Source organism: Hakea prostrata, chromosome 8 (assembly GCF_041222555.1).
Source record: "Hakea prostrata isolate BN-2017 chromosome 8, UWA_Hpros_2, whole genome shotgun sequence".
Classification (NCBI taxonomy): domain Eukaryota; kingdom Viridiplantae; phylum Streptophyta; class Magnoliopsida; order Proteales; family Proteaceae; genus Hakea; species Hakea prostrata.
In genome coordinates, this window is record NC_142607.1 from 43,711,694 (window position 1) to 43,737,717 (window position 26,024).

Sequence of the window (26,024 nt, forward strand, 5' to 3'; positions counted from 1 at the left end):
TGTTTCCTACCTCTCAACCCTAGCCAACATTTCTAGCCAAAAAAAAAAAAAAAAGAAGAAGAAGAAAATCCTGGCTACACATGGCTTTCAACATGGCATCAAAGCTCCAGGTTCCTTCCCAACCCTCTGAATCCTTTCCCTCCCTCAATGGTTTTCTCTTTATTAAGTTAGCTGAAATGAATTATCTCTATGGAGGTCTCAAGATGTATGGACTCTATGATATTGTGGATGGATCCTTTCTTTGCTCTCCCAATACCTTGTTTGTTGTACCTCCAATGGTGCAACTGCTGCAATTTTCAAGCCAAATTCTAAATATTAGAAGCGGAATCGCTAAGATCAACTATTGATGGGCTGGATTATTGCATCCTTAACCGAATCAGTTCACACCCAAATCATTGGATATACCACTTTCCAAATGTATGGCTGCAACTAGAGCATATCCATTCAACGTCTTCTTCCGTTCGTGTTATGCACCTTTGTCTTCAAAGTCAAAATGTCAAAAGAGGTAACAACAACATTCATGATTACCTCCTTCTAACCAATACTATTTCTGACTAACTTGCAACTATTGGAAAGCCTGTCAATGATGAAGAATTATGTCTTCATGTTTTTAATGGTTTGGGAGTTGAATACTCTCCATTTGTGACCACTGTTACAACTCTGGTTCTCCTATGGTGAATTATGAGGTATGTTGTTGATGCAAGAGATTCCTTTAAAAGATGAACTCTCTAATATTGGTTCATCTCAGCTACGGCCAATCTGGCTAGCACTCATATTAGTGGAGTTCAACCTCCAAAACAGCCCTATAGACCTATAGAGGGAGTTTTAATTCTACTCTTCCATCTCAACCTCCATACCTATGAGCAAAATGGGGTTGTTGAATGTTGCCGTAGACATATTGTAGAGACTGGTCTATCACTTTTGGCACACTCCTCTTGCCCTAGACGGTTTTGGATTCTTGCATTTGAAACAGCTGTATTTCTGATAAATCGGTGGTTGTTGAAAATTCTGAAAAATGTTTCTCCATTATATAAATTGCTCAAAGTGATGCCTGGTTATTACTTCTTGAGAATTTTTGGTTGTGGATGCTATCCTTGCTTGTGTCAATATAATAAGCATCGGCTGGAATTTCGGTTTATAATGCAATTTTTTTTGGGATATAGCTCACTTCATTGTGGATACAAGTGTTTTGATGCACTAGCACTGGGAAGACAATTATTTCACGCCATGTTGTTTGATGAACGGCGTTCCCTTCCTTGCCAGTAAGGTATCCCCCACTTCACATCAACAACTTCTCTCTGTGCTAGGGCAGCCTCCCCTCTTAGGGATCCCAGGAAGACCGAACCCTCCCTTACCTAACCCTAGGGTTTCCCCTGTGGAAACCTACACCTTTTGAGATCTCCAGCCTGAATCAGCTCAGGCAATAAGCCTTCCAAGGATACAGCCGCTCCTACTCTAACCACTCTTGGCATAAGAAATGGTGGCTGGAGGGCACTGAGCTTGCTGGGGGCCAACAGCGGCTGCTGCCATCATTCAAATTTTGAAGAAAAAAATGAAAATAAAACGAAAGAAGAAGAGATTGAGAGAAACTCTGATCCTATTTTTTTTGGAGCTCAATCCTAGATAATTTTCACAATGCTATTATTCGTGTACACAATATCATTCTGTAATATATGGAGTGAATCCAAACCCCGATATAACCATCACTGTTAGGTATTTAGCATAAATGGCTATCATTAGTATATTTCTTGTTCAGTTTCAGTAATCCTAAAAATGCAAACTTGCCTTTTATGCGAATATAATCTTCTTTTTCACTACAAAAAGTTCTTTTCCCAGAAGGTAAAAGATGTTTCTTGCATCAATCCATTGAATTATTTTCCAGACATGTTTCCAGCCAGTTGGGTTCAGGTTGAGCTGACCCAGCTTGACAAGCATTTTGCCTTAGGAGACCATCCTCATTTCTACTCAATCTTGCACTCTCTGAGACCCCTTACATAGGGGCTTGAATCATAACTTTAGAAATGACGGAAGTTCAACATGATGTTTGGATCTAGATTTAGCTTACCTTAGATGAATCACATTAATCTGCGTTTTGAATGCATCCGATCGACTGTAAACTCCAATACTTCTGCATTGTCAATTACAGATGCATGCTGTACCTCTTACCTTATTTTTTGTTGGAGCCTTGGGCGTGAAACGTGATCCATCACTCATTACTCTGTTAGGTTGCTTCAGTACGTAATTGCTTCATTAGTTAAGAGATGGTTGCATTTACCTGCTTATGGTTGTGTTTACAATCCGGTCTCAATAGCTTTGTTTTGAGACATCAAGCCAGATCATACTGTATTTTTTCTTTCTCTTTGACAAAATGCAACTAATAGTAGTGTTGAAGAGCAACTGTATTTTTCATCGCCTGACTGAATCTAAACAGCCATGAAAGCGTGCAAGGCATTTAATTAGTCCAGTCTAAGTCCAACTGATATGAGAACTAAAATAATTTTGCTCAACTACCAGCCATTACCTCCTTCAACTAGACTGAAAATTGGATCCAACGCCTTCTCACTTTGTCTCTACAATTCTCTATATAAGCATACGAACTTAGACATGGAAACCATAAAAGGCATTCATTTCATTTCAGTTCAGCTCAAAAGACTTCAGGAGGGTTTAGTACGTAGCCATGGCCATTTCTGGAGTTGGGAAGCTTGTGTGCCTTGTTCTGGCGTTCATGGTGGTGGTTGCACCCTATGCAGAAGCTACCATCACATGCTCTGAGGTGGAGACCAAGCTTTCAGGCTGCCTCAGCTACATGCGTAATGGTGGTTCCGTCTCTTCCACTTGCTGCAATGGTGCGAGGGCCCTTAACTCTGAAGCTAAAACCACCGCCGATCGTCAGAAAACTTGTCAGTGCTTGAAGACCCTATACAGTTCTATCTCTGGTATCAATCTCAATTACGCTTCTAAACTCCCTAGTGCTTGTGGTATCAGCAACTTCCATTACAAGATCAGCACCTCCACTGACTGTTCCAAGTAAGCTCTTTGAATTTTTCTTCTTGGATTTTAAGTTATCTCTACTGTGAAACATCCATTAAATTAGAGTGGAAGAAATGGATAACTAAATAAGGGCTCTTGTTATGGTTGCAGGGTGCAGTGAATCTGAGATGCGACGAGAGCTTGGATTCAGACATGGTTCAATAAAGGACGTTTGATGCCCAACGTGGAAATTTTCATTTTGAGTGTAATTTGTCTGTGGTACTCAGTCGTCAAGTTTTTCTGTTTTTTTCTGTTTCTCTTAGAAGCTCTCTGGTCTCACCATACATGGTGGACTACGGATTGAATAAAATGAGATTGTATGAACCAGTAATAATAATACTATAATAGTATGTATTTGAGAATTCTTCTGATATGAGGATGAATCAAATAAGTTGGTATTTTACCGATAAATCAGAAGAGAAAAATTCAGAGCTTTTGACCTTGATTTATTGTCAGGTTAAGCAAAGGTTAACGCTTTAAATAGAGGCTGGCCCAACCCAATCAAAACTGATATGCATGGTGGGAGATCTCACTCTCGAGCAAGATCTAGGTCGAGATCTACCAAAATTCTTGCGTAATCTCGGTGGGTTTTAGGGCCCCAGTTGGGTTAAAACTTGGTATTTAGCCTATTTAAAGCCTTTTGAACATATTGGTGGCCTTAGATTTGTGAGAAAATAACCCTAAGTATGTCTTCTATGTCCACCCTATGTGTGAAACTGAAATGATGTGAAATGCAAGGTTAGACAACATGTAATGTGGAGATATCAAGTAATTCATGTTATCAACTATCAAGTATCAAATACATTACACATCAAACTATGAAATAACTTAAATGTCTTCAAAATTTTAAAACCATAAGAAGTTTTAGACTTTTAGTAAGTCATAAATCATAATCCATAAGTTCACAATCACAAGAGTACAAAAGTAACAAGATTACAAGACAACAAGAGTATCGCTCAGCATTCTGCATCAACTAATTCTGAACGGTGGCCACATATGACTCCCTAGTCAACTCATCACTGTAGTATGTCACATGTCAGTTTAAATGTCACATTAAATTTGTTTTCATGAAAGTGTAGATCAAAATTAGTACATCAACATGTATTTATGCTAGACTCACACACCCATTGTAGAACATTTTATTTGAAAAAAAAATTCAAGTTTGTTGAATGATGATAATCTGATGTTGTAAATGTTTTAAGGATGTTTAGAAGTTGAATCCCCAACAAATTTTGGCAAAAAATCAAGTTTCCGGCAAGTTTTGAGGGTTGCAGTGAGAGATATGTGGTTTTAAAACCCCCTAAACCAGTGGTTGGACCAGAAAATGGCGAGATCTCACCAAGATGTGGCGAGATCTCTTAGATCTCGTCTCGCTATCTCAAAATAGCGAGATATCTCGCGAGATCTTCCACCATGCTGGTATGAATCAACCGAAGGCCACTCTAGCATTAGGCATCCACATTAACACCCAAACATTGTTGGACATGGATTTGTTGCCATGCCCATCTATCTATTATCTGAAAAATGGAAATTGTCATTGTTTTATTGTTGATGAAATCTAATCTCTTAATTGATGTAAGGAAAGATTAATTTTGTCTTGTAGAAAAATAAATGCATTCGTAATAAGGAGTAATGTTTACATTTGTTTCATATAGTTACCACCACAAAATGACAAAAACCAACTTAGATGTTACACATAAATTTTGCTATACTGAATAATCTAAGCAACTTTATTGATCTTCCTCCCCTTCAAGCATCTTCACTTCACCTCACGTTGCAAACATTACAAAAATCAATTTATCAGCCATAAAAGAATCATAACCACCATTATTAAATTCACTTAGCTATGAGTTTCGAATCCAATGGTCGGAGAAAAAAAAGATCTAAAAGATTCACGGGTTGTTAGAGGAAGAAATATACTTTGAACAATCAATGGAAGGGCTGATCTTGTAGGGAAGGTGGACACCACATTTTCCAGAAAGATTCACAGGTTGTTACACTCAAAGGAGGCAAGGTGTCTTGGGCTTGTTCTGAGTTAGTGTGGGCACTAAACTCCGCTGCTAGAAGCACTCCTGACCGCCGAACAGCTTGTCATTGTCTCAAGAGTGCCTACAAAGCCAATGCAAGCATCAACGCAGCCTATGCTGCTGCACTTCCTAGCAAATGTGGTTTCCACCTTCGCTACAAGATCAGCCCTTCCATTGACTGCCCCAAGTATAGTTTCTTCATCTAGATAACACTATAAATTTTCAGATCCTTTCTGCTCCTAGCATGGATCTCAAACTATTAGCTAAGAGAATTTGATGATAGTCTAGGTGTTCTTTTATAGCTAACAAATTGGTTTTCATTACGTTTGCAGGGTGAGGTGAAGTGAGAGTGCTTGAAGGTGAAGAAGATCAATAAATTTGTCTAGATCCTAAAAATCCACATTAGTGATAGAGAAGTTTGAATTGTACTAATATGTGTATACGTAAGGCAGCTGAGTTTGTTGTGTATCTTCTTATGAGGGTGATTGTATAAAATAAATGTTAACATTGCTCCTTATTGCAAACTCTTTTTTAAATAAAGTATTTGACTTTTATTAGAACCTCAAGATTGAAATACACACACTCAGGAACCAAAGATGCTCATGCCTGCAATAGCTTGATGTGTAGGACATTCAAGAACTTTTGAAAAAGGGGTGCAAAAGGGAATTTTATATACTACAATGTATATGGTATAAACAAAATATCACGGTATTTCATGATTTATCTTTTAATATGAAAACCCAAAATTTCCCATCTGCTATATATATATAAAAATCACTTGTTCCAAAAACAAAAAAACAATAATGTCACCCAAAAGGAGAAAAAAATTCAAAATAACAGTGGCACATTTAATATTCCTAGTATTCCCCATCAACATAATACATTTTAAAAGACAAAGACGCAAAGTATCTATCATATCCTTTTGATTAAAAACCAGTTGTTTTTACCTAAAAAAAAAAAAAGAAATGTAAATACCATTTTATGTACCCAAAAAAAGAGAAAGAAATGTAAATTGCATTTACTTGGAATAAAGGTTAGTATGATTTTATTCTTCTTAACTGAATTTTTTTTTTCAAATATACCAATAGTTTTGGCAATTTTTGAGTTGAAAAATAAGATTCTTATAAAGAAATTCATTTGATTGATTCATTCATAAAAATGATATATAAAAGATATTAGATATTTCACATCATTTGAGACTGAGACACCATCTTTCTATCAATAATCAATATGGTTAAAAAATATTTTTTAAATACATTATGTGGTATATAAAAAAAATAAAAAATAAAAAGTTAAATAGATCATGTAATTCAAATTTCTCTTGGAAACATTTATTTTTTGAAATTTAACATAGATGTTCCAAATTAGGATTTTCGATCTATAAAACATATGCTTAGGTGCAAGAATTACTTAAATTGGTTTTCAATTATTGATTATAGTATGAGGTTGGTACACATATTTACATTGGTACTAAGATTTGAGTTAAACTTGTTTGCGCTTTGATCATTAAAAAACACCTAGAATAGTTTAAATAGAATTTTGAGCATAAAATGCCCTAGCTTAAGAGTAACGATTTGTGACCTTAAACTTATGACTTTTAAAATGTACAATGGTTTAATTAGAATTTTGATTCTAAAACACCCAAATTAAATTAAATTAGAATTTTGATTATAAGTAAGTCAATAATTATTTACCTGAACATATTTAAAAGGAGTTACAGTAGAATGCCATGGAGCTCCCAAGGTCCAGGTTCAGTTAGATTACGAAATGTTTTCTATCTTATCTTTGATAGTAGAACCAGTGAGGTTGGGTTTATCTGCTGTACTTTTGAATAACATTGAATAGAAAATCTCCCACTGTTTTTGAGGAATGAATTCAGCAACAGATTTTTTGTCCATATGGTTGTACTTGCTAAGTTTCCTCTTGAAACTTAGCCCAAACTTCTACAGATGATGAACTGAAACCAAGGGATGATGGTTAAGTGAAGGAGGAAGAACACCATGTCTATTACATTTTTAGGATAGTTTGATTAATTTGATTGTAATTCTTGAAAGATTAAGTGTACTTGGGGACTTTAAAGATTTATGGCTATTATGGAGATGTTTTATTTTATATGAGATGATTAAATGCCGCTGCAAATCAGTTATGTTTTATTGAATGATTATAGAAATCTACCTAACCAATAGATAAACCCCCTCAAGTGTTTCTAGTTCCCTACCTAAGTAACGTTGATCTTGGATAAATGATGACCTCCTCCTCTACATGGAGATTGGGGCATTGCATAACTAAACACATAAGGAAGATTATGTCATTTCATTGATCAAGCAAAACACTAATAGAAAATAAAGAGAGTCAGTGAGTGTTAAAGAGCTAGCAAGTGTGTGTAGCTATAGATAATTCTGGTGTCATGAAGGTTGTGTGCTTTGTTCTAGCATACATGGTTTTGGCAGCAACACATGCTGCAGATGCCCACATGCAATCAAGCAAGTGGTCTCGCTATTGGCTTCTCCATGTACCTAGATGACCTTGCATGCGCTCTTGAGCATACACTGATAACCAAAGTCTCTCAAACTTCTCTATCACTAATACGGATTTGCATGATCTACACAAATTGATTGATCTTCTTCACTTTGAGCACTGGCGCTTCAGCTCACCCTGCAAACATAACGAAAACCAAATTGTGAGCTGACCATTATCAATTCAATGAGCAAGGAGTTTGAGATGCATGATAGGAGCATAAAGGATATGAAAATTCATAGGGTTATCTAGGCAAAAGAAATACACTTGGAGTAGTCAGTGGAAGGGCTAATCATGTTGGGAAGATGGAAACCACATTTGCTAGGAAGTGCAGCAACATAGGCTGCCTTGATGCCAGAGTGGCTCTATATGTGCTCTTGAGACAACGGCAAGTTGCCCAATGGTCAAGAGCGGTTCTAGTGGCGGAGTTGAGTGCCCTCATGAAGTCGCGACAAGCCCAAGACACATTGCATCCTTTGTGTGGATAGGTGAGGCAAGAAGCCAACCACAAGACCACTTGCTTGCATGTGAGGGCATTTGCAGCATCTGGTGCTGCCAAAACCATGCAAGCTAGAACAAAGCACACAACCTTCATGACACCAAAATTTGCCATAGCTACACACACTTGCTATCTCTTTAACACTCACTGCCTTTCTTTCTTTCCCATTCGTGTTTTGCTTGATCAACGAAATGATATACTCTTCTCTATGTGAGTATTTATAGGATTAATAAGGTCGGTGTGGGTCTCCTCTTCTTGCATGGAAGATGGAAGGTGGTTTGAAATTGAATGTTCTTCGATGCGTTTGTTGTTTTGCTTAGCTTGTTTGTCTCTAAAATTGGAAGCGTTTTTGTAGCTTAAACGCTCTCCCTAATTATATTTTTTTGGTTGACCAGCAGTTGTAATTAACAAAATGGCAAGCGAAGCGAACTATTTTGAGAAGCATAGCTCATGTACAGGTAGGTACAACCCTACAATAAGAAGAATGTGAAGATCCATGGAAACAAATAAACCCAATCTCAATTAAGTCCTTTCATGCATGAGTTCCATTAATTTTGAAAAACTTTGGTGGTTTAAATTTGGTTTTGTTTTAGTTTTTAACTATAACCTCCCTATATGTACGTAACTTAACATTTTTTAGTCATCTAGTTTAAATGATAATCAGTGTTGTGATCTTGCACCAGAACACATGAAGCATATACACATGTGAAAGGACCATTAAACCCTCGCCACCTCCCAGTGTCAAAAATCACATACAACTGAATATCTCTATTAGAGTCTCGTTGGCCTCCATGTTGGAGGAAGAGCCACACAATTAAGATCTTCAGGTAGTCAAACGAAAACATGAAGCTATCGTCTTATCTTCCCTTCCCCCTCTACTCTCTCCACCCTATCAGATTTTTGGTCGAGTTTCTCTTAGTTTCCAGCAGCTAAATCCCTTCTGGGGGTGTCAGTAATGGGAATGCCACCACAAGAACGAAACAGGTAAGGAAGTGTTTGAGATGGGAGGTTGAGAATGTAACGAGCTTCTGCTGGGAGGAATTTATGTTCCTTTTCAGCTACAGTGACCCTCAGCTACCGCCTTTACTTCTCTGTGTTTTTCTTAACCATGGAACGGTACTTGCTGCAAGGCATCTACTCCCATAATTTCATTCTCTTCGGCAACGATTTTCTTACCTTTCTAGTCCATTTTGTGCGTTCTTGTCCCACTGGTTCTGGTAGCTGCAGTCTATTTTTGTGTCTTTGTATTTTTTCTTTCTTTGGTCTGTACTTGCAGGTGAAGATCATCGGTGACGGTTTCGAGTCCATATTCGGCCACTCGGGATCACCTGGGGGGGGGGGGGGGGGGGGGGGGGGGGGGGGGGGGGGGGGGGGGGGGGGGGGGGGGGGGGGGGGGGGGGGGGGGGGGGGGGGGGGGGGGGGGGGGGGGGGGGGGGGGGGGCCCCCCCCCCAAGGGCGGCCGGGGGGGGGGGGGGGGGAGCGGCCCCCCCCCCCTTTTTTTTGTTTTTTTTTGTTTGTTTTTTTTCTCGGTGATTAATAGTTGGGTGAAAAAAATCAAGCCTAAATCTAGGAATAGGTTCTCTGCTTAACTTTTGAATATTTGTTGTATTTAAATCTGCTTCTAGTTAGATCTGCTTGAATGCTTGTGTTTAGCTGGAGAATTCTGGGTTCTTCTTTCCTTACCAATCCTTTTTTATTTGTTATCCTATTATCTCTTTAGTTCCAATATACCTTTCTTTGGATTCGGTCTTGGGGAGATAAGCGACAGAAATTTGTTGTTAATAGGTGGAAGGATTTGATTAGCTACTTCTATGCTTTCTTTTACGTTATGAAATTTTTGACATGGAATGTGAAGGGGATTAATGGAAATATCACCCAACAGTGTTTAAAATAAATCCTGAAGAAACATCAATCGGATCTTGTTTTCTTTTTTGAAACAAAATGCCGGGATCACTTGACCTTCTTTGCGGAGAAAAGGAATCTGTGCAACCAATATTGTATTCTGGGACATGAAGCCAGCTATGGTTCTAAAGGGCTGAAAGGAGGGATTGTGGCCCTGAACTCGATCAATTTCAAGGCTGAGGTGGTCCACTCGGATCAATCCTTGTTTCTGATTAAAGGATGGAGGAATGGGAACCCTTTTTTATTTTTTTCATTAATGCCCCACCTAATTATATTGATCGAACACTATTTTGGTCGAACCTGGCTTGTCTTTTGAAACAAATTTCGGATCCGTTTGTGATTTTGGGAGGATTTCAATGAATTATTGGATGCCAATGACAAACTCGGGGGGTGTTTTGAATGTCGGGTGCGGTGCGTGGGTTGAAGGAGATCACAAATGAGGAAAATCTTTCAGAAATCTCCACGCCAGGTTGTTCTTTCACTTGGATAAATAAACAAAAAGCCCCTAACCTTGTCAAGGAGAAATTAGATAGAGTCTTCTCCTCTCCTAGCTGGATTAGTTGTTTTCCAAATCAAAGAGTTGAAAAATTACCGGCTACGGGGTCCGACCATAACCCTTTGATCCTTAATCCGTTGGGTAACACCGTGTTTAATCGAAAGTTGTTTCACTTTCAAAATGCGTGGTTTCTCATCCTAGATTCTCTTTGGATTTACAATCAGCTTGGGAAAAAAAACTTGAACCCCCTTTCAATGAAAATTGGCCAACTTGTCCCGTTTTTTAAAAAATTGGAATTCCTCGGTATTCGGGCTTGTGGATAATATTTTCCATAGAGTGTCTCTTGAAATTGATGTGTTGGAATAAAGTGGAGACCCTGATCGAAACCCCATTCAGGAAGAAAAAGAAAAGAAAAAAAAAAAACAAATGATGGCTTGTGCTATTGAAGCTGAAGAAATGTTTTGGTTTCAGAAATATCGAGGTATGTACATTTCGGATAGGGATAGAAATACTACATTCTATCATCTTGCTAGTAAAATCAATCTTCACAAAAGAGGAATTTCGGTGATTGAAGCTGATGGGCGACTTGTTTCAAACTCGATTGAGATTGTTGGGGTGTTTGTAGGATACATGGAAAAACTTTATCAGCCGCATGGAACCCTTGACCCTAAATTTATTGAATGCTTGGTTTCCGCCCATCGACCTTGCTGGAGGAGGTCTATCTGATGCACCGGACATGACAGAAATCAAGAATGCAATGTTCTCACTTGGACCACACAAAGCACCTGGGATGGATGAGTTCAATGGGTTTTTCTACCAAAAATCGTGGGATCTATTATGTGATGATGTTTTTAGGTTCATTATCGGTTTCTTCGTGGATGGTGTCCTCCCCCATGGGGTTAATCACACTTTGTTTCTTTTCATCCCTAAGAAGAATGAGGCAAAACTGGTTTCTGATGTTAGACCTATCAGCCTGTGTAATGTGTCGTATAAAATCATTGCTAAAACCTTGTCCAAGAGGCTAAAAGCTTTTCTACCTAGTTTTATCTCCCTAATCAGGGAGCTTTTGTGTCCAACAAACAAATCACGGATAACATTATGGTGGCTCATGAAATCTTTCATTATATGCAAGATACACAATAAGAAAGGTTTTATAGCCTTAAAGCTGGATATGTCTAAAGCATATGATAGGGCGGACAGGACCATCTTGATTAAACTTTTCCAGTTCCTAGGATTTGATAATAAGTGGTGCTTGCTCATTAATGTGTTAATTTCATCCCCATTACATAGGGACTTGAATCATAACTTTAGAAATGACGGAAGTTCAACTTGATTTTGGATCTAGATTTAGCTTACCTTAGGTGAATCACATAAGTCTGCATTTTGAATGCATCCGATGGACTGTAAACTCCAATACTTCTGCATTGTCAATTACAGATGCATGCTGTACCTCTTACCTTATTTTTTTGTTGGAGCCTTGGCGTGAAATGTGATCCATCACTCATTACTCTGTTAGGTTGCTTCAGTACGTAATTGCTTCATTAGTTAAGAGATGGTTGCATTTACCTACTTATGGTTGTGTTTACAATCCGGTCTCAATAGCTTTGTTTTGAGACATCAAGCCAGATCATACTGTATTTTTTCAATCTCTTTGACAAAATGCAACTAATAGTAGTGTTGAAGAGCAACTGTATTTTTCATCGCCTGACTGAATCTAAACAGCCATGAAAGCGTGCAAGGCATTTAATTAGTCCAGTCTAAGTCTAACTGATATGAGAACCAAAATAATTTTGCTCAACTACCTGCCATTACCTCCTTCACCTAGACTGAAATTTGGATCCAACGCTTTCTTACTTTGTCTCTACAATTCTCTATATAAGCATGCGAACTTAGACATGGAAACCATAAAAGGCGTTCATTTCATTTCAGTTCAGCTCAAAAGACTTCAGGAGGGTTTAGTACGTAGCCATGGCCATTTCTGTAGTTGGGAAGCTAGTGTGCCTTGTTCTGGCGTTCATGGTGGTGGTTGCACCCTATGCTGAAGCTACCATCACATGCTCTGAGGTGGAGACCAAGCTTTCAGGCTGCCTCAGCTACATGCGTAATGGTGGTTCCGTCTCTTCCACTTGCTGCAATGGTGCGAGGGCCCTTAACTCTGAAGCTAAAACCACCGCCGATCGTCAGAAAACTTGTCAGTGCTTGAAGACCCTATACAGTTCTATCTCTGGTATCAATCTCAATTACGCTTCTAAACTCCCTAGTGCTTGTGGTATCAGCAACTTCCATTACAAGATCAGCACCTCCACTGACTGTTCCAAGTAAGCTCTTTGAATTTTTCTTCTTAGATTTTAAGTTATCTCTACTGTGAAACATCCATTAACTTAGAGTGGAAGAAATGGATAACTAAATAAGGGCTCTTGTTATGGTTGCAGGGTGCAGTGAATCTGAGATGCGACGAGAGCTTGGATTCAGACATGATTCAATAAAGGACGTTTGATGCCCAACGTGGAAATTTTCATTTTGAGTGTAATTTGTCTGTGGTACTCAGTCGTCAAGTTTTTCTGTTTTTTTCTGTTTCTCTTAGAAGCTCTCTGGTCTCACCATACATGGTGGACTACGGATTGAATAAAATGAGATTGTATAAACCAGTAATAATAATACAATAATAGTATGTATTTGAGAATTCTTCCGATATGAGGATGAATCGAATAAGTTGGTATTTTACCGATAAATCAGAAGAGAAAAATTCAGAGCTTTTGACCTTGATTTATTGTCAGGTTAAGCCAAGGTTAACGCTTAAAATAGAGGCTGGCCCAACCCAATCAAAACTGATATGCATGGTGGGAGATCTCACTCTCGAGCGAGATCTAGGTCGAGATCTACCAAAATTCTGGCGTAATTTCGGTGGGTTTTAGGGCCCCAGTTGGGTTGAAACTTGGTATTTAGCCTATTTAAAGCCTTTTGAACACATTGGTAGCCTTAGATTTGTGAGAAAATAACCCTAAGTATGTCTTCTATTCCACCCTATGTGTGAAACTGAAATGATGTGAAATGCAAGGTTAGACAACATGTAATTTGGAGATATCAAGTAATTCATGTTTATCAACTATCAAGTATCAAATACATTACACATCAAACTATGAAAGAACTTAAATGTCTTAAAAATTTTAAAACCATAAGAAGTTTTAGACTTTTAGTAAGTCATAAATCATAATCCATAAGTTCACAATCACAAGAATATAAAAATAACAAGATTACAAGACAACAAGAGTATCGCTCAACATTCTGCATCAACTAATTCTGAACGGTGGCCACATATGATTCCCTAGTCAACTCATCACTGTAGTATGTCACATGTCAGTTTAAATGTCACATTAAATTTGTTTTCATGAAAGTGTAGATCAAAATTAGTACATCAACATGTATTTATGCTAGACTCACACACCCATTGTAGAACATTTTATTTGAAAAAAAAATCAAGTTTGGGGGAAAAATCTTACATTTGTTGAAGATCTAGTTGAAATAGGCTTGAATAATGATAATCTGATGTTGTAAATGTTTTAAGGATCTTTAGAAGTTGAATCTCTAACAAATTCTGGCAAAAATAAAGTTTCCGGCAAGTTTTGAGGGTTGCAGTGAGAGAGAGGCGAGATATGCCTCTCTCGAGCGAGATATAGGGTTTTAAAACCCCTAAACCGATGGTTGACCCGAATGTAGTAGAATGACGAAAGGAACGCGACTTTCACAAGGTGAGTTGAGGTGTCGCCGTCTTTTCCTTAGGTATTTGACGCCCCCTTTATGCCTTGGGTTTGACCTTGCGTTCTTACCTCCAAGATACAACAACTCTTAGATCCGAGCGCTCACGGAGTCTACTTGCAAAGGAGATCCGGGTATATCACCATGAGAAAACAAAGAGGAATTTTCTAACACTAGATTTTCGAATTCTGCACCAAAACGGATTGCCTCTTGTTCAAGCTTAACTCTATTTACTAACTCGTATGGACACCTTCGAGGGCTGCATATGTCGTAGGTCATCTCCAGAGAGTTGTGACCGTATGATCATCACCTCTCTCCCAAACCCAAAGCCGGTTTTTTAGATCCATGACCCGCTTTCTAGATCCATGACCCACGCCCACGTCCCCAAGTCCCAAGTCCCATCATAGACAACTTAATATTATTTATATAATATTAAGGTGCCCCATGGCTTGGTTAGACTAGGGTCTACGGACCACTACCGCAACCACGCCCGACTTGGTCCAGCTCGTTGCATACGCGTGATCCACACATAGCTCTCTACCAGCATACACCCCACTTAGGAGCTATATCGATTATATAATCATATAATCATTCGCTCCATCCGATGTGGGACTAAACGCATATGGTAATCTAAATCACCTAATATACATCCGTAAGAGTCCTATAGAAACAAGAGTCCTAAAACAAAACTAGGGAGATAGAGTTTTAATGATTTTGAAACTTATCTAAATAGTATATTATATTATATTATTTTTTTTTTTTAAAAACAAAATCCAACAATCCCCCACAAGTTTCAAAATATCAGTAAAACGAAGAGGTGCTGTATAAATTTTGACTTAGTAGGACACATCGTTGGAGGTGTCTTCTGGACTTGAACCTACACTAGGTCTGATGAACTACGCTACAGAGTATGGGTGAAGTCAGACTTCTTGAACCCTTCCTCTTCATCATAGCTGGCTAGCTCACCATCCATGTCCCACTAGTCGACGTCCGTATCTCCCGAAATATATCAATGGGACATTCTAGGCCCTATCCCCTATCTTGGTCTTATGAGTGTTTAAAGAGTTCGCCTTAAAACTCTTATCGAGGGCGGCCACACCCTCTACACTCACTTAGGTTAGCCCGATGCGCACCACAGTTAACACACCCCCACATTTCGTAGGATTTGGCTAATTAAGAGCCCACTGCTCAACCTCGTACATTGTGGTGGTACTACTTTACCATCTAACCAGAATGAGCAAAACAATAGTAGTACTAAACAGGTCCCCTCGTGACTTCGTTTTTACCCTTTGAACCTAATTCGTGGTTAAAACCTCTTCACATAGGTTGGGTGTCCATCACAAGACCTTTGACATAGGCCTCACGCTCATTCCTTTAGATGCTTCATTAATTAATGAAGTTGGCAATGCCTTTGTGAACATGTCCGCTAAGTTCTTTTCAGACTTTACGAAATCGATAGCTATCGTTCCTTCACTTATGTATTGCCTAACCAAATTGTGTCTCAGCCGAATATGTCTCCTTTTTCCGTTATATACACGATTTTTAGCCTTAGCTATTGCTGCCATGTTATCACAGTGAAGTGATATCGAGGGCATTGGTTTGTGCCATAACGGAATATCAGCCATAAAACTCCGAAGCCATTCTGCTTCGGTCCCTGCCTTCTCTAAGGCTACGAATTCAGCTTCCATTGTGGAGCTAGTTCCACAAGATTGCTTAACAGATTTCCAGGATATTGCTCCACCGCCAAGTGTGAATACATATCCACTTGTTGCTAATGACTCATTGGTATCGGAGATCCAATTTGCATCGCAATATCCTTCTAGTACAGCAGGATTCCCACTGTAACATAGACTATAAGTCACTGTTCCCTTTAGATACCGTAATAATCTATTAATGGCAGTCCAATGTTGTAATCCGGGATTGTGAGTATATTGACTCAACTTCCCAACTGCTAAAGCAATATCCGGTCTAGTACAGTTCATCAAGTCAAATCTGACCATAATCTGGGAGTAACGCTTGGTTAACCGGATCTCCCAAATTCTTTTTAAGATGACAAGTCGTTTCAAATGGTGTCTTGACCGCTTTCTCATCCCGAATTATACTTCTTGAGCAAGTTCTCAACATAGTGTGCTTGAGATAATATTATCTCCTCATTCTTTCGGATAATCTTGATTCCAAGAATAACATCCGCTTCACCCATGTCTTTTGTGTCAAATTTTGACATTAAAAGTTTCTTAGTTTGTTGCACTATGTCCAAATTTGTTCCCATTATGAGCATGTCATCTACATATACCAAGATAAACACACCTTTACCTTGATGGAACCTACTGTATAAACATCTTTCCACATCGTTTACCAGAAAGCCACTAGCTAGAAGTACTGTATCTAGCTTTTCATGCCACTGTTTGGGCGCTTGTTTCAAACCATATAATGATTTTTTGAGTTTGCATACCTTCTGCTCTTGGCCAGGTACTACACAACCTTCAGGTTGTCTTATATAGATTTCTTCTTCTAAGTCACCATTTAGAAAAGCTGTTTTTACATCCATTTGGTGAATAACCAACTTGTAAATGGATGCAAGAGCTATCATTATCCTTACAGCAGTGATCCTTGCTACTGGAGCAAAAGTGTCAAAGTAATCAATGTTTTGCTTCGTTTAAGCCTTTAACTACTAGTCTTGCCTTATACTTATCAAGTGATCCATCCGCCTTTAATTTCTTGGGAATATCCACTTAGTGTCTAAGATTTTAGAACCTCAGGAGTTCAACCAACTCCCAAGTGTGATTGGAAATGATTGAGTCCAACTCACTTTTGATGGCTTCTTTCCGAAAAACATCTCTGTTGATGTCACTGCTTCCCTATACGAAAAAGGATCCTTATCTATTAGATAAGCCAACCAAGTTGGATTATCATCTATTGAGTAGACTATCCAATCATTTCCAAAGTGTTTAGAGGTTCTTTGTCTTTTACCTCTCGAAGGTTGCTCAACCTTCACCACTTGATAAGTGATCATCATTTTCTATTTGATCACTAGCAACTTCTCCAAATCCTTTCTTTGACCGACACGACTCACCACTAACTCCCTTTTCTTGTATTGAAGGCAACTTAAAAGGTAAGATATTCTCAAAAAATTCTGCATCCCTAGATTCTCTTATGTCCCCTTCTTCACATATTCCATCTAAGGTCTTAAGGATCATAAATCTATATGCTGAACTATGTTTTGCATACCCAATAAATACGCAATCAAAGTCTTTGGTCCTACTTTCCTTTTCTTTGGTATAGGTATTGCTACCTTAGCCAAACAGCCCCGCATTCTTAAATATTTAAGATTGGGTTTTCTATTAAACCATAGTTCATAGGGAATCATACCAAACTTTTGTGAGGTATACGATTTAGATGAAACAAGTCGTTAGCATAGCTTCCCCCACATATCAAAAGACAAACCGAACTAATAAGTAATGAATTCATCATTTCCTTTAAAGTTCTGTTTTTTCTTTCAGCTATTCCATTGGATTCTGGTTGATATGGTGCTGTTGTCTCATGTATTATTCCATTACTCTCAAGAAAACTGCGTTAAAATACTCAACCTCTATCGGTTCTAAGTCTTTTAATCCTCTTACCTAGTTGGTTCTCAACTTCGTTTTGTATGTAATAAAAGCATTAGATGCTTCATCCTTAGAGTGAATTAAATATACCATAGTATACCGTGAAAAATCATCAATGAAAGTCACCATATATTTTTTTCCACCTCTAGACTCGTAAGATTTAAAATCACATAGATCACCGTGTACCAAACCAAGTAATTCACTTTGTCTATTTATCGACTTATGAGGCTTCTTTGTAAATTTAGCCTCAACGCATGTCCGACACTTATTTAAAGAAGGTTTTAGATTTCCTTCAATTAAGCCAATCTTACACATTTTCTTAATGTAGGAGTACCGCATGACCTAATCTAGCATGCCATAAGTCATACAACTCAACAAAGTAAACAGAATCGCTTATCATTTATTGAATCATGAATACTGAGTACAAATAGCCCCTCATTCAAATATCCCTTGCCCACAAATACATTATTTTTAGTAATAATTAATTTATCGAATCAAAAGACAATTTCATCCCACCTTGTTCGAAGAGGCCCCGACACCAAATTCCTCCTAATATCCTGCACATGAAGCACGTTGTCCAACACCAAAGTCTTCCCGATGTAGCTTCAAAGTCACTTGGCCCTTGCCAACTACAAAAGAGGAATCCATTTCCCATGAAGACCTTATCTCCGAATAACTCGGAGTGTACTTTGGAACATGTTCGTCTTGCAAATATGTCTCATTGCCCCGATCTGACCCGCTTTCTTGGTTTTTCAACCGAATTAATTTCTGTCATCGCTTAGATGTCTTCCTCAATGAGATTAATCTTGGTTTTTTCAACCTTCCTCTTAACCCCGTCCTTCTTGTAGTGACCCGGTTTACCACATGTAAAGCAACTCCTATTCTTCTTCTTGAAGTCTTTATCCTTCCTCACTTGAAGACCTCTCTGAGCTTCGCTTTCCGTTTCCACAGTTTGCCTTGACTTTCAACTCCTGCCTTTTCTTTCTTGTCCCTTGCTCTGTCCTCTCTTCAATTTTTATTCACAACAACCGCTCAAATGTCCACTCCTTCCTCTTGTGTTTCTATTCAACTTAAAATATTCCAAGAGTTAGGAGCTTCTCAATCAAAGAGTGAGTAACAAAGCATCCGCAATCATCCTTTCCTTGGCTAACTTGCCTCGCTCGATTTGTCATCTTGGAATTTCCTCATCATCGTTCATTATGAAATTTGGAAATTTGCCACCACATATTTACCATCGCCCATCCTCCAATGTGTATTTCTTCGAGAGAGCATCCCATATCATATGGCATACTCAACGTACAATACACTTATCAGTTCGAGGCATTCTTCCGTTCTTCCTGTTCCTTGCCCTGCCATTCTCTTTGCCTCGTTCGTTCTCGTTTGTCCTTTGCTCTCAGCAAACGCCCCTATTTGGTCGGCCGCATCTCTTTTCCACCTTTTAAATTCACCAACGATTGGTCTATTTTGTCATTCACATAATCCATGTGGTCTATGAGACCTCAATACTGCCTGTGGGATAACATTCTTGGCGGCTCTTTTCCAATCCTCTGTGGGTGTGTTACTGTCCTCGGCTACCTGTGAGTGTAGAGGTGTGGCCGCCCTCGATAGAGTTTTAGGCAACTCTTTAAACACTCATAGCCAAGTAGGTACCTTGTCCCATTGTTTTTCGAGATCCCCTGTGCATGTGGTGGCTCCCTTGTGGGTTCATCCCTTCCCCATACTCGCTGTTCTCCCTGTGTGGTTCATCCGCCCTCCCTGTGTCCTACTAGTCAAATTTATCCCTCTTCTTTCCGTTTTTCTTGTGGGGTTGTTATTTTTTTTTAAAAAAAATAATATAATATAATATACTATTTAGATAAGTTTCAAAATCATTAAAACTCTATCTCCCTAGTTTTGTTTTAGGACTCTTGTTTCTATAGGACTCTTCCGGATGTATATTAGGTGATTTAGATTACCATATGCGTTTAGTCCCACATCGGATGGAGCGAATGATTATATGATTATATAATCGTATATAGCTCCTAAGTGGGGTGTATGCTGGTAGAGAGCTATGTGTGGATCACGCGTATGCAACGAGCTGGACCAAGTCGGGCGTGGTTGCGGTAGTGGTCCGTAGACCCTAGTCTAACCAAGCCATGGGGCACCTTAATATTATATAAATAATATTAAGTTGTCTATGATGGGACTTGGGACTTGGGGACGTGGGTCGTGGGTCATGGATCTAGAAAGCGGGTCATGGATCTAAAAACCCCGGCTTTGGGTTTTGCGGGAGAGAGGTGGTCGATCATACAGTCACAACTCTCTGCAGATGACCTTACGTACATATGCAGCCCTCTGAAGGTGTCCATACGAGTTAGTAAATAGAGTTAAGCTTTGAACAAGAGGCAATTCCGTTTTTTGGTGAAAAACAGAATTTCGAAAATCTAGTGTTAGAAAATTCCTTCTTTTGTTTTCTTCATTCGGTGCCGGTATATTACCTTCGGATCTCCTTTGCAAGTAGACTCCGTTGGAGTGCTGCCTTCGGATCTAAGAGTTGTTGTATCTTGGAGGTAAGAACGTCAAGGTCAAACCCAGCAGCATAAAGGGGGCGTTCAAATACCTTAAGGAAAAGTACAGTTCGTACACCTCAACTCACCTTGTGAAAGTTCGTGCTGTTTTCCTTTCGTTCATTCTACTACATTCGGGTAAGTGATACTGACATAAAGATTTCGTTATATATTTATTTCTTTTTTATTCTGTTATTGGTCTGTCTGTACTGTGCCTCTGGTCTTCTGGTTCTAGCAGAAATCTAATCTCTTAATTGATGTAAGGAAAGATTAATTTTGTCTTGTAGAAAATTAAATGCATTCGTAATAAGGAGTAATGTTTACATTTGTTTCATATAGTTACCACCACAACATGACAAAAACCAACTTAGATGTTACACATAAATTTTACTATACTGAATAATCTAAGCAACTTTATTGATCTTCCTCCCCTTCAAGCATCTTCACTTCACCTCACGTTGCAAACATTACAAAAATCAATTTATCAGCCATAAAAGAATCATAACCACCATTATTAAATTCACTTAGCTATGAGTTTCGAATCCAATGGTCAAGAGAAAAAAAAGATCTAAAAGATTCACGGGTTGTTAGAGGAAGAAATATACTTTGAACAGTCAATGGAAGGGCTGATCTTGTAGGGAAGGTGGACACCACATTTTCCAAATAGATTCACAGGTTGTTACACTCAAAGGAGGCAAGGTGTCCTGGGCTTGTTTTGAGTTAGTGTGGGCACTGAACTCCGCTGCTAGATGCACTCCTGACCGCCGAACAGCTTGTCATTGTCTCAAGAGTGCCTACAGAGCCAATGCAAGCATCAACGCAGCCTATGCTGCTGCACTTCCTAGCAAATGTGGTTTCTACCTTCGCTACAAGATCAGCCCTTCCATTGACTGCCCCAAGTATAGTTTCTTCATCTAGATAACACTATAAATTTTCAGATCCTTTCTGCTCCTAGCATGGATCTCAAACTATTAGCTAAGAGAATTTGATGATGGTCTAGGTGTTCTTTTATAGCTAACAAATTGGTTTTCATTACGTTTGCAGGTGAGGTGAAGTGAGAGTGCTTGAAGGTGAAGAAGATCAATAAATTTGTCTAGATCCTAAAAATCCACATGAGTACGCGATAGAGAAGTTTGAATTGTACTAATATGTGTATACGTAAGGCAGCTGAGTTTGTTGTGTATCTTCTTATGAGGGTGATTGTACGAAATAAATGTTAACATTGCTCCTTATTGCAAACTCTTTTTTAAATAAAGTATTTGACTTTTATTAGAACCTCAAGATTGAAATACACACACTCAGGAACCAAAGATGCTCATGCCTGCAATAGCTTGATGTGTAGGACATTCAAGAACTTTTGAAAAAGGGGTGCAAAAGGGAATTTTATATATACAATGTATACGGTATAAACAAAATATCACAGTATTTCATGATTTATAAAAACCCAAAAATTCCCATCTGTTATATATATATATATATATATATATATAAATCACTTGTTCCAAAAACAAAAAAAACAATAATGTCACCCAAAAGGAGAAAAAAATTCAAAATAACAGTGGCACATTTAATATTCCTAGTATTCCCCATCAACATAATACATTTTAAAAGACAAAGACGCAAAGTATCTATCATATCCTTTTGATTAAAACCCAGTTGTTTTTACCTAAAAAAAAAAAGAAATGTAAATACCATTTTATGTACCCAAAAAAAGAGAAAGAAGTGTAAATTGCATTTACTTGGAATAAAAGTTAGTATGATTTTATTCTTCTTAACTGAACTTTTTTTTCAAATATACCAATAGTTTTGGCAATTTTTGAGTTGAAAAATAAGATTTTTATAAAGAAAAACTATGAATTACATTCTGATAATGATTTATTTGTCAACCGCTTTGCAAATTGATTTCATGTTCATTTGATTGATTCATTCATTCATAAAAATGATATATAAAAGATATTAGATATTTCACATCATTTGAGACTGAGACACCATCTTTCTATCAATAATCAATATGGTTAAAAAATATTTTTTAAATACATTATGTGGTATATAAAAAAAATAAAAAATAAAAAGTTAAATAGATCATGTAATTCAAATTTCTCTTGGAAACCTTTGTTTTTTGAAATTTAACATAGATGCTCCAAATTAGGATTTTCGATCTATAAAACATATGCTTAGGTGCAAGAATTACTTGAATTGGCTTTCAATTATTGATTATAGTATGAGGTTGGTACACATATTTACATTGGTACTAAGATTTGAGTTAAACTTGTTTGCGCTTTGATCATTAAAAAACACCTAGAATAATTTAAATAGAATTTTGAGCATAAAATGCCCTAGCTTAAGAGTAACGATTTGTGACCTTAAACTTATGACTTTTAAAATGTACAATGGTTTTATTAGAATTTTGATTCTAAAACACCCAAATTAAATTAAATTAGAAATTTGATTATAAGTAAGTCAACAATTATTTACCTGAACATATTTAAAAGGAGTTACAGTAGAATGCCATGGAGCTCCCAAGGTCCAGGTTCAGTTAGATTACGAAATGTTTTCTATCTTATCTTTAATAGCAGAACCAGTGAGGTTGGGTTTATCTGCTGTACTTTTGAATAACATTGAATGGAAAATCTCCCACTGTTTTTGAGGAATGAATTCAGCAGCAGATTTTTTGGCTATATGGTTGTACTTGCTAAGTTTCCTCTTGAAATTTAGCCAAAACTTCTACAGATGATGAACTGAAACCAAGGGATGATATGGTTAAGTGAAGGAGGAAGAACACCATGTCTATTACATTTTTAGGATAGTTTGATTAATTTGATTGTAATTCTTGAAAGATTAAGTGTACTTGGGGACTTTAAAGATTTATGGCTATTATGGAGATGTTTTATTTTATATGAGATGATTAAATGCCGCTACAAATCAGTTATGTTTTATTGAATGATTATAGAAATCTACCTAACCTATAGATAAACCCCCTCAAGCGTTTCTAGTTCACTACCTAAGTAACGTTGATCTTGGATAAATGACGACCTCCTCCTCTACATGGAGATTGGGGCATTGCATAACTAAACACATAAGGAAGATTATGTCATTTCATTGATCAAGCAAAACACTAACAGAAAATAAAGAGTCAGTGAGTGTTAAAGAGCTAGCAAGTGTGTGTAGCTATAGATAATTCTGGTGTCATGAAGGTTGTGTGCTTTGTTCTAGCATACATGGTTTTGGCAGCAACACATGCTGCAGATGCCCACATGCAATCAAGCAAGTGGTCTCGCTATTGGCTTCTCCATGTACCTAGATGACCTTGCATGCGCTCTTGAGCATACACTGATAACCAAAGTCTCTCAAACTTCTCTATCACTAATACGGATTTGCATGATCTACACAAATTGATTGATCTTCTTCACTTTGAGCACTGGCGCTTCAGCTCACCCTGCAAACATAACGAAAACCAAATTGTGAGCTGACCATTATCAATTCAATGAGCAAGGAGTTTGAGATGCATGATAGGAGCATAAAGGATATGAAAATTCATAGGGTTATCTAGGCAAAAGAAATACACTTGGAGTAGTCAGTGGAAGGGCTAATCATGTTGGGAAGATGGAAACCACATTTGCTAGGAAGTGCAGCAACATAGGCTGCCTTGATGCCAGAGTAGCTCTATATGTGCTCTTGAGACAGCGGCAAGTTGCCCAATGGTCAGGAGCGGTTCTAGTGGCGGAGTTGAGTGCCCTCATGAAGTCGCGACAAGCCCAAGACACCTTGCATCCTTTGTGTGGATAGGTGAGGCAAGAAGCCAACCACGAGACCACTTGCCTGCATGTGAGGGCATTTGCAGCATCTGGTGCTGCCAAAACCATGCAAGCTAGAACAAAGCACACAACCTTCATGACACCAAAATTTGCCATAGCTACACACACTTGCTATCTCTTTAACACTCACTGCCTTTCTTTCTTTCCCATTCGTGTTTTGCTTGATCAACGAAATGACATACTCTTCTCTATGTGACTATTTATAGGATTAATAAGGTCGGTGTGGGTCTCCTCTTCTTGCATGGAAGATGGAAGGTGGTTTGAAATTGAATGCTCTTCGATGCGTTTGTTGTTTTGCTTAGCTTGATTGTCTCTAAAATTGGAAGCGTTTTTGTAGCTTAAACGCTCTCCCTAATTATATTTTTTTGGTTGACCAGCCGTTGTAATTAACAAAATGGCAAGCGAAGCGAACTATTTTAAGAAGCATAGCTCATGTACAGGTAGGTACAATCCTACAATAAGAAGAATGTGAAGATCCATGGAAACAAATAAACCCAATCTCAATTAAGTCCTTTCATGCATGAGTTCCATTAATTTTGAAAAACTTTGGTGGTTTAAATTTGGTTTTGTTTTAGTTTTTAACTATAACCTCCCTATATGTAGGTAACTTAACATTTTTCAGTCATCTAGTTTAAATGATAATCAGTGTTGTGATCTTGCACCAGAACACATGAAGCATATACACATGTGAAAGGACCATTAAACCCCCGCCACCTCCCAGTGTCAAAAATCCCATACAACTGAATATCTCTATTAGAGTCTCGTTGGCCTCCATGTTGGAGGAAGAGCCACACAATTATGATCTTCAGGTAGTCAAACGAAAACATGAAGCTATCGTCTTATCTCCCCTTCCCCCTCTGCTCTCTCCACCCTATCAGATTTTTGGTCGAGTTTCTCTTAGTTTCCAGCAGCTAAATCCCTTCTGGGGGTGTCAGTAATGGGAATGCCACCACAAGAACGAAACAGGTAAGGAAGTGTTTGAGATGGGAGGTTGAGAATGTAACGAGCTTCTGCTGGGAGGAATTTATGTTCCTTTTCAGCTACAGTGACCCTCAGCTACCGCCTTTACTTCTCTGCGTTTTTCTTAACCATGGAACGGTACTTGCTGCAAGGCATTTACTCCCATAATTTCATTCTCTTCGGCAACGATTTTCTTACCTTTCTAGTCCATTTTGTGCGTTCTTGTCCCACTGGTTCTGGTAGCTGCAGTCTATTTTTGTGTCTTTGTGTTTTTTCTTTCTTTGGTCTGTACTTGCAGGTGAAGATCATCGGTGACAGTTTCGAGTCCATATTCGGCCACTCGGGATCACCTAAATCTAGGAATAGGTTCTCTGCTTAACTTTTGAATATTTGTTGTATTTAAATCTGCTTCTAGTTAGATCTGCTTGAATGCTTGAGTTTAGCTGGAGAATTCTGGTTTCTTCTTTCCTGACCAATCTTTTTTATTTGTTATCCTATTATCTCTTTAGTTCCAATATACGTTTCTTTGGATTCGGTCTTGGGGAGATAAGCGACAGAAATTTGTTGTTAATAGGTGGAAGGATTTGATTAGCTACTTCTATGCTTTCTTTTACGTTATGAAATTTTTGACATGGAATGTGAGGGGGATTAATGGAAATATCACCCAACAGTGTTTAAAATAAATCCTAAAGAAACATCGATCAGATCTTGTTTTCCTTTTTGAAACAAAATGCCGGGATCACTTGACCTTCTTTGCGGAGAAAAGGAATCTGTGCAACCAATATTGTATTCTGGGACATGAAGCCAGCTATGGTTCTAAAGGGCTGAAAGGAGGGATTGTGGCCCTGAACTCGATCAATTTCAAGGCTGA

At 38.2% G+C, this 26,024-nt stretch overlaps 1 pseudogene; it reads left to right on the forward strand.

Moving 5' to 3' along the window:
- The first annotated feature begins 12,439 nt into the window (after window positions 1-12,439).
- LOC149008041 (non-specific lipid-transfer protein 1 pseudogene) lies at window positions 12,440-12,913 on the forward strand (annotated as a pseudogene).
- Window positions 12,914-26,024: the final 13,111 nt, after the last annotated feature.